The 9073-nt window shown below is 38.2% G+C and overlaps 1 long non-coding RNA gene across 1 annotated transcript; it reads left to right on the top strand.

Moving 5' to 3' along the window:
• Positions 1-988: 988 nt before the first annotated feature.
• Positions 989-1432, top strand: LOC128248051 (uncharacterized). Its single transcript, XR_008264322.2, has 2 exons — positions 989-1126; positions 1401-1432. It is a non-coding gene; the product is annotated as an uncharacterized LOC128248051 (long non-coding RNA).
• The last annotated feature ends 7641 nt before the right edge of the window (positions 1433-9073 follow it).

Raw genomic sequence — 9073 nt, 5'->3', positions numbered from 1 at the left:
TGAAGGAGACACGATTCACATGAGTTCATTAGTCTTTGAGATCAGGGTGGTGAATCGTTAGAACACTGGACAAAATGCTTAACGGAATTTTTTTCCGGCTTTACGTTCTGAGTTCAATTCCGCCGAGGGTCGACTTTGCTTTCACTCTTCGGGTCAATAAAATAAATGTCAGTTGAGTACCAAGGTCAATGAAATCGATTTGGCATTGCCATAAAAATTCTGGATTTGTACCAAAATTTTGAAACAATTATCACTTGAGATCTTTATTCATTGAATTAGTTCGAGGTGTCAAAATTACACATGGTCAACGCTTAAGTCCAGAATGTTAGGAAGTAATGAGGACAAGTGTCATGTATATAGGAGTGGGCAGTGCTGGATGTGACCGCATGTATATTGACGTTGTTTAAGAAAAAGTATGCGGGGGACGAAGTCGAACTTTGGAATATACTAATTGTTATGGGAGTATCCTGAACACCCCCCACATGACTGAAGGTGGACTAACCTATTACAATAAATAAGAACTGAGTGAACTGTCAGGAGGGTAGTTAACAGTGTCTGTTCGACGTGTGTTGGTTTAGCAGTCGATAGTTGAACCGTGAATACTGAGTATCGTAACTATGTTCGAGTAGTACGCAATGCGTTTTGTGTTAACATATTTCTGCGATAGGTTATTTTTAGATAACCACAACCAATTATTTATTTGTGTAATATCATTTACACCAGACTGTAAAAGAACAGGAAGTTACTATAGAATGAGAGCTACTCCACAAACGCGCAATTTGTACAATCTTTATCTAATTTGTATTACTTTTGATAAAGCTCTCGGATTTAACTATCATCAGGAAGTTATATCACAGCAAATGCATCGCCTGTAATTTCATCACAAAATATTCATATTGCCTTGCGATACATTATCAATAAATTTCTCGTCTTTTTCTTTATCCACCGAGTATGTACATCGCTAAACATTATTTAAAACTTTTTATTCATTGAGGCACTGCATTTTGTTAAGAATGAAACAGAAATTCAAAAGGAAAAATATTTAACCCTACAATTTAGAAATTGTGAGAAACATTGAAAATGAAAGAATCAAGAAACGAAACAATAAACAAACAGTATATCGCAGGTAAAGAAATTCTTCATCACAAAAGTAAATGTAAAAAATGGTGAAGTGGGAATTCAATTCATCGTCAACATATATTAAACTCACAAGATATTGAATTGTATAAGAGACATTGGTCACAATTTATCGTTTGAAAATGTTTCTTCCATCTTCCAATATAAATTTGTGTTACATTTTTACGTTTTTTTTGTGATTATATTTTCAAAATAGCTTTTAGTATTTGTTTTTTTTTTAATTAATTAATTAATTTTGCCTTTTCTCTTTTACCATGTTTCAGTCATTGGACTACGATCATGCTGGGGCACCGCCTTGAAGAATTTTAATCAAACACATCGACATCAGGGCTTGTTTTCTAGGCCTGGTAATCATTCTATAGATCTCTTTTACAGAACCGCTAATAAATAGAGATATAAACAAACCAACACCAGTTATCAAGCGGTAGTGGGGGACAATCATAAGCACAAAGAGACACAGACTTATATGATGGGTGTCTACTCTTAAGGCATTAGCCAAACCAGGGCTATAGTAGAAGACACTTTCTCAAGATGCTGCGGGGTGGGACTGAACCTGAGACCATGTGGTCGCAAAACGAGTTGCTGATATAAACGCGTTGCTATTATAAACCAGAGTATTTTAAGTATTCTGATCATCAATTATAATTGATATGACCCAGCTGTGGTATCGGGTAGTTTTTGAATTTTTCAGTGAATGTTAAATGCCACTTTTAATCTAGTCTAATTTAAAAGCATACATATTAATTACAAACGTACGTACATATATGGCGCTGTCAGTATCAGGCGGGCAGGTGTAAAGGAGTGTTCAAAATTCCTTTTTGAACGTTTTCCTTTATAAGTCTATAATTATGCCGGTTTCCCAACTTAAATTACTAGCTGGTTTGTCCCTTCTGTTATAAATAAGAGAAACAAATTTTACTTATCAAACTAGCACCATTCAAACAGGATTATAAAATGTATCTTACACCATGTGAAACACGACTCATGAATCATGGGTGAAATTTGATAACAATGTCAACATTGATACTAGCACAAGCGGTACTACGATACTCTTTTACTTGTTTCAGTCATTTGATTGTGGCCATGCTGGAGCACCGCCTTTTAGTCGAGCCAATCGACTCCATGACTTATTCTTTGTAAGCCTAGTACTTAATCTATCGGTCTCTTTTGCCGAACCGTTAATTTACGGGGACGTAAACACACCAGCATCGGTCATCAAGCGATGTTGGTTGTACAAACACAGACACACAAACATATACACACATACATATATACGACAGGCTTCTTTCAGTTTCCGTCTACCAAATCCACTCACAAGGCTTTAGTTGGCCCGAGGCTATAGTAGAAGACACTTGCCCAAGGTGCCACGCGGTGGGACTGAACCCGGAACCATGTCGTTGGTAAGCAAGCTACTTACCACACAGCCACTCCTACGCCTATAAGTTACCTGTAAGTTATTGAGACAAAGTATGCTTCTCGTTTTACTTGGCCTTCAAATTTAAATCATGATCATATATACAAAGGTACAAACGCGCGCCCGTGTACGCGCGCGCGCGCACATGCACACTTTGAAAATATGCTGTATATATGATGCAAGTTAAATGAATTGCAAGAAGTGATCAAATCTGATTTACCTCCCTTGAGAGGTTATATGAAGTTGCCTCCCTTTAATTGATATAATTTTGTTTTTTGCTTTTTGCTCCATTCTGAAGTTACACGAATGCGTTAAATGTGAACTCAACACAAAAATCAAATGGAAATTTGATATGCTGAGAATCTATAGGTGCTCACAGTTTTTTTTTGTTTTTTATCTCTTTGCTAATTGTTCTACAATGGTCTTAGTGGAGGATAATAGTTGATAATATTGAGTGAACAAAAAAAGAGAAAAGTGTGTGTGTTTGTGCGTGTGTTTGTGTGCGTGTGTGTGTGTGTACATGCATACATATTTACATACTTACATGTACAATGAAATATAAAGATGGCAAACGTGTAAGGACATTAGAACATAAAGTCATGTCTTATGCATTTACTCTCTCTCTCTCTCTCGCGCACACACAAACACTCTCTTTCTCTCACACGCACACTCTCTGACGCACACTCTGTCTCTCACACACTCTCTGTCACTCTTTCTCTCACTCACTCTCTATCTCTGTCTCTCTTTTACTCTTTCTCTCTTTTTCTCTTTCTCTCTCTCTCTCTCTCTCTCTCTCTCTCTCTCTCTCTCTCTCTCTCTCTCTCTCTCTCTCTCTCTCTCTCTCTCTCTCTCTCACACACACACAGAGTTACATTAAAGTTCTGCTTTTAAATCCTGCTGTGATCAACTTTGGTTTTCTTCCTTTTGCGATCAATAGTGTCATGTGGCAACTTGCTGGGGCTGCCTACTGGACCCTAGCAGCGGGAAATTTAGACAGTGTCACGTGACAACTTGCTGGGGCTGCCTGCTGGAGCTTAGCAGCAGGTATAAAAAGGGGAATTTGACAAGACAATCAGTCGGACGCTGACACTCGTTGACGTTGCATCGAAAAGGCCAGGGAATAGAAGAAAGAAGACACGCACCCAACACCAGAGCTGAAGACACCTCCGAAAGGGGGTACCCCGCCACATCAAAACGGTAGAGGAGTAGGGGCCGAAACCGGACGTGGTTCCTCCTGATGATGTCTTGAGCTAACTGGATCCTATAAAGGAGCTGTTGTGGTAGCAGACCACGAAACATGGTTGAAATTCCTCAGCTATGATCGGTTTACCTATCCCCATAAATTCTTTGCTCTGTGCTCTCAGCAGGCAGATATCGTGAGAGCGGCGTTAAAAATGCTTGGCTGTGTTGTTTCTGATTCTTCGTATTCTGAGCTCAAATCCTGTCGGACTCAACTTTGCATTTCATCCCTCGGGGGAAAATGAAAAAAAAAATCGTACTAGTCAACCGCTGGGATCGTTGGTACGGACCGCCTTCTCCCCGCAAAACTGCTATCCTTCTAATTAAATTAAATACAATAATTTTTAAAATGTCTTTATTGCCTACAGGGGGGATAGGCGTTGAGGGGACAAACAAGGACATACAAAGTGATTAGGTCGATTACATCGATCTCAGTGCGTAACTGGTACTTATTTAATCGACCCTGAAAGGATGAAAACAAAGTCGACAGCGGCGGAATTTGAACTGAGAACGTAACGGCAGACGAAATGCCGCTAAGCGTTTCGCCCGGCGTGCTAACGTTTCTGCCAGCTCGCCGCCTTTACAATACAATAATTTGTACGGAGGTTTGGTAAAATAGTCAGTGTTAAAACTTATTGAGGCTGATGGACGGTAGAATGAGTTAAGTGATGGCCTCGTCTGTGTGTCAACAAGAAATCATCAAAACTGGCAGAAGCTAGAATTAGTAAAGTAGCAGCTTTGTTATACACTATGGACACAGATGAAAGGTAGAATGACTAGAGCTTTAGAACAAACAGTTTTCGTTATTTCAATTCTATATTTAAATCCATTGTTTAAATCCAGCAGGAATGAAATTTGTGTGAGATTAGACTGCTGTTTTTAACATGGTAAATGACGACTTACGGGATTTATCTTTAATTCACTGTGATTTCTGTTATTGTCGTTTATCCCTAAATCAACTTTGTTCGAACAAACTCATGATCGAACTGTCCCATCTTTTTATTGTATCTTTAGGTCTGCATTGCTCCATGTATACTTTCGTTCTTACGAAAGCCGGGTGTAATAGGAACGCGATTTGGTTGCAGTTTCTTGCATGATGAAGAACAATATAGACTCAAGCTGAGGGCTCATCCCACGGCTGCGTGGGAAATTTCGCTACGTCGAATTTGAAACCCACCGACAAAGTACTCTAAAAATACAAGCGCATACACACTCGCATGCATGTGTGACGGTAGACCTTGCCGACATCTGATCTGCTAACCTTTCTATTTGCTTATAACAGAGATTTCGGCCTATCAATCTTGACATTTAAGGGTGAGATATAAAAGGTGCATTTGAAAGTTCTGCGCTTGAATTACACAATATAAGCGGACATACAGAGGTCATTTCTTGCAGTTGTTGTCCTAGCTTTCTGCAAACACAACCACTAGGGATGAGATACTTTAACCCCAGGCCAGCTAATCATCACTTCACGAAAGCGCCAAGCTACCTTTCTTCACATAATCTACTTCACGATCGCAAAAATTCCAGTTACTACTATGACTAATTTTGTCACACACAGGCAACAACCAATATGCTTGAATTAGTTGCGATAAAAATTATTAAGTTTTTTATAGGAGCGCTTCTCTTCCACTGAACCCAGCAATTAAAACAAATATTTTAACCCTTATCACTAGAACTGTAAAGGAGTCGAAATTATGATAATATTTGGTCGACAACTGATGGGGGCTGAGCTTGTAAACAGTTGTTGTGTGCGTTCTGTTTTATTTCTTTTTTTTTTCCTGTAAATTATAGTACCGTGCAAAAGTCTTCGGCCACTTTAAACTATTGTAAATTTCTAATTGTCAACTTAATTCGCTTTCTAATAAGCGAGAATTTGTCAGAAGGCCTTCAGGAAAGCGAAACGACCCACGTTACACGATGAAAAGAGTGAAGCTTCGGAGTAAGAGTCTGATGCTTAGGGGATACATAAAAAGTGATGGTTCAAGAACGTTCATTATTTACATTATTTACATTTGACGGATATTTGTCCTCATCTTGTTTGTTGTTAACACAACGTTTCGGCTGATATACCCTCCAGCCTTGGTGTCTTGGGGGAAATTTCGAACATGGGTTCTCATTCCTAAGGTATTTTTCGATGTTATTATTATTATTATTATTATTATTATTATTATTCAGTAGTTTTATTTTTATAACGTGCTTTCACTTCACTACCGAGCGCAGCTCTGTGCGCCTTGGGTATGTGCTGTGGTTTGCTGTGGTGCTCTTATGTTTACTGTATTGAAAGTGTTTTGCGTAGAATGTGTGCAGTACCCAGTAGTGCAATTTTCTGTATGTTATATATATTTGTAAGTCCTGCTATTTTTGTTATGTATTTGTCTGAATATTTTTTTATTATACCTAAGGCACCTACTATGATAGGAATTGTTTCTGTTTTTAGATTCCACATTCGAGTTATCTCTATTTCCAGGTCTTTGTATTTTGAAAGTTTTTCCATTTCTTTTAGAGAAACGTTGTCATCTGCTGGTATTGATACATCAATTAGAAAGCATTTTTTTTCTTCATGATCTTTGACAACTATATCTGGTCTATTTGCCTTAATTTCTCTATCTGTGTGTATTGGCATATCCCAGAGTATGGTTGCTTTCTCGTTTTCTGTGACCTTTTCTGGCGTGTGTTTATACCATCTTTTTTCTGTTGTTATTCCATAATGTTGGCATAGCTTCCAGTGTATATAGGTCCCAGCTCTGTCGTGTCTGTGAATATATTCCTTATTATTATTATTATTATTATTATTATTATTATTATTATTATTATTATTATCATTATTATTATTATTATTATTATTATTATTATTATTATTGTTATTAGATAGAGAGATGAGTTCTTAACTTTTGTATACGATTGCCAAATTCCATCACTAAGGTAAACATAGCTGACGTAATCCATCACTACGGCCAATTCAATGACAAAAAGCGCAACTCGAAAGTAACTTATTTATTGGTCCTTTAAACAACAATATTTCGACATCTCGTGTGTCTTCCACAAGTTCAAAATAAAATAAATGTCAGTCTAATTCATTTTTTAGTTTATATAAAGGATTGGTAACTCAGCGGAAAACTAAAAAATGAATTAGACTGATATTTATTTTATTTTGAACCTGTTGAAGACACACGAGATGCCGAAATATTGTTGTTCAAAGGACCAATAAATAAGTTACTTTCGAGTTGTGCTTTTTGTCATTGAGTTGGCCGTGGTGATGGATTACGTCAGCTATGTTTACCTTAGTGATGGAATTTGGCAATCGTATACAAAAGTTAAGAACTCACCTCTCTATCTAATAATAATAATGCTGAGTTACCAGTCCTATATAAACTATTATTATTATTATTATTATTATGATTATTATTATTATTACTATTCAGGTCACTGCCTGGAATCGAACTTGGAATCTTGTGGTTAGTAGCCCGCGCTCTTAACCACTACGCCATATGCCCGTGGTTAAGAGCGCGGGCTACTGACTGTAAGATTCCGAGTTCGATTCCAGGCCGTGACCTGAATAATGATAATAACAACATCGAAAAATACCTTAGGAATGAGAACCCATGTTCGAAATTTCCCCAAGACACCTGATGAAGGCTTCAAGAGCTTTAGTCAAGCAGATTGACACCAGCACTTAGGATTTTTATCAAAGCGGTCTCTTTTGTGGAACCACTAAGTTATGGGACATAAACAAACCAACACCATTCGTAAAGCGATGAAGGTGTGACAAAGACTCACACACGCTCATTTCTATCTATCTATCTATCTATCTATTCACTCGCAAAGCACTGGTCGGGCCGAGGTTATAATAAAAGACACTTGCCCAATGTGTCACGCAGTGAGACAGAACCCAAAACTACGTGGTTGTAAAGCAAACTTCTTAACCACACATCCATTCTGTAGTTGTGATGTTTTCTCGTTTTCACTTATTTAGCAACGGGTTAATCCTGATCAAGCAGATCTATATGCAGAAAGCATTCCAGCTATCCTCTTTTTTTTCCTTCAGACACAGATGTTTTCTTTTATCGAAGGGAGATAAATCTGAGGGAAATTTGATTGTTATTTCTAGCTGATCGACTTACCTCGTAGACGCTCTGATTCAGGGCCATCTTAAAGCATGCGCACTCTGGGCAGTTGCTTCGGGATTTCACAAATTTAGGAGCCCGTTTGGGAGTCCATACATCTAGATTGTGTATGTAAGGTCCCGTTATTGCTTTGTCCAAGGGCCTATAATACTGTTAAGACGGTCTTGCTTTGACTGCCTAAAATAATAGCCAAACTGCTTTCAAATTTTACTATAATAGTCTTTATAAAAAATAAAGGATGTATTGTATAATGTTGTTCTAGGTAACATGTTTCAGTTAGTTTTAACATACTTGATATAAGAAGCATTAAATATCTGACTAGAAATGTAGTTAGACAAACAGACTGACAGATGGACAGAAGGACGTACGAACGGACAGACTGACAGATGGACAGAAGGACGTACGAACGGACAGACGGACGGACGGACAGTCAGACAGATAGGTAGATAGTTAAGTTAGTGTTAATATATTTAATGAAGAAACCATGGAAATATAATCAGCAATATGGTTGGACAGACAAACTGACAGATAAATTGATAGACAGACAAATAAATAGGTAAACAGATAGATAGATAGATTACATACATACATACATACATTTGTTGTTGTTGGCACTCCGTCGCTTACGACGTCGAGGGTTCCAGTTGATCTGATCAACGGAACAGCCTGCTCGTGAAATTAACGTGCAAGTGGCTGAGCACTCCACAGATACGTGTACCCTTAACGTAGTTCACGGGGATATTCAGTGTGACAAGGCTGACCCTTTGAATTACAGGCACAACAGAAACAGGAAGTAAGAGTGAGAGAAAGTTGTGGGGAAAGAGTACAGCAGGGTTCGCCACCATCCCCTGCCGGAGCCTCGTGGAGCTTTTGGTGTTTTCGTTCAATACACACTTACAACGCCCAGTCTGGGAATCGAAACCGCGATCCTATGACCGCGAGTCCGCTGCCCTAACCACTGGGCCATTGCGCCACCACTCATACATACATACATACGTACGTACGTAGTACATACATACATACATACATACATACATACATACATACATACATACATACATATATACAAAAATGCGTTCATAGACAATTTGGTGAGTGTTGAAGTTTTTCATGCAGAGAACATTAAAATCCTCAACAGGAGTGTGACAAGACAAGA

The sequence above is a fragment of the Octopus bimaculoides genome, chromosome 6 (assembly GCF_046866305.1).
Source record: "Octopus bimaculoides isolate indiv1 chromosome 6, ASM4686630v1, whole genome shotgun sequence".
Lineage (NCBI taxonomy): Eukaryota > Metazoa > Mollusca > Cephalopoda > Octopoda > Octopodidae > Octopus > Octopus bimaculoides.
Note: the sequence above shows the minus strand (reverse complement) of the source record. Positions and strands in the feature narration are given on the sequence as shown.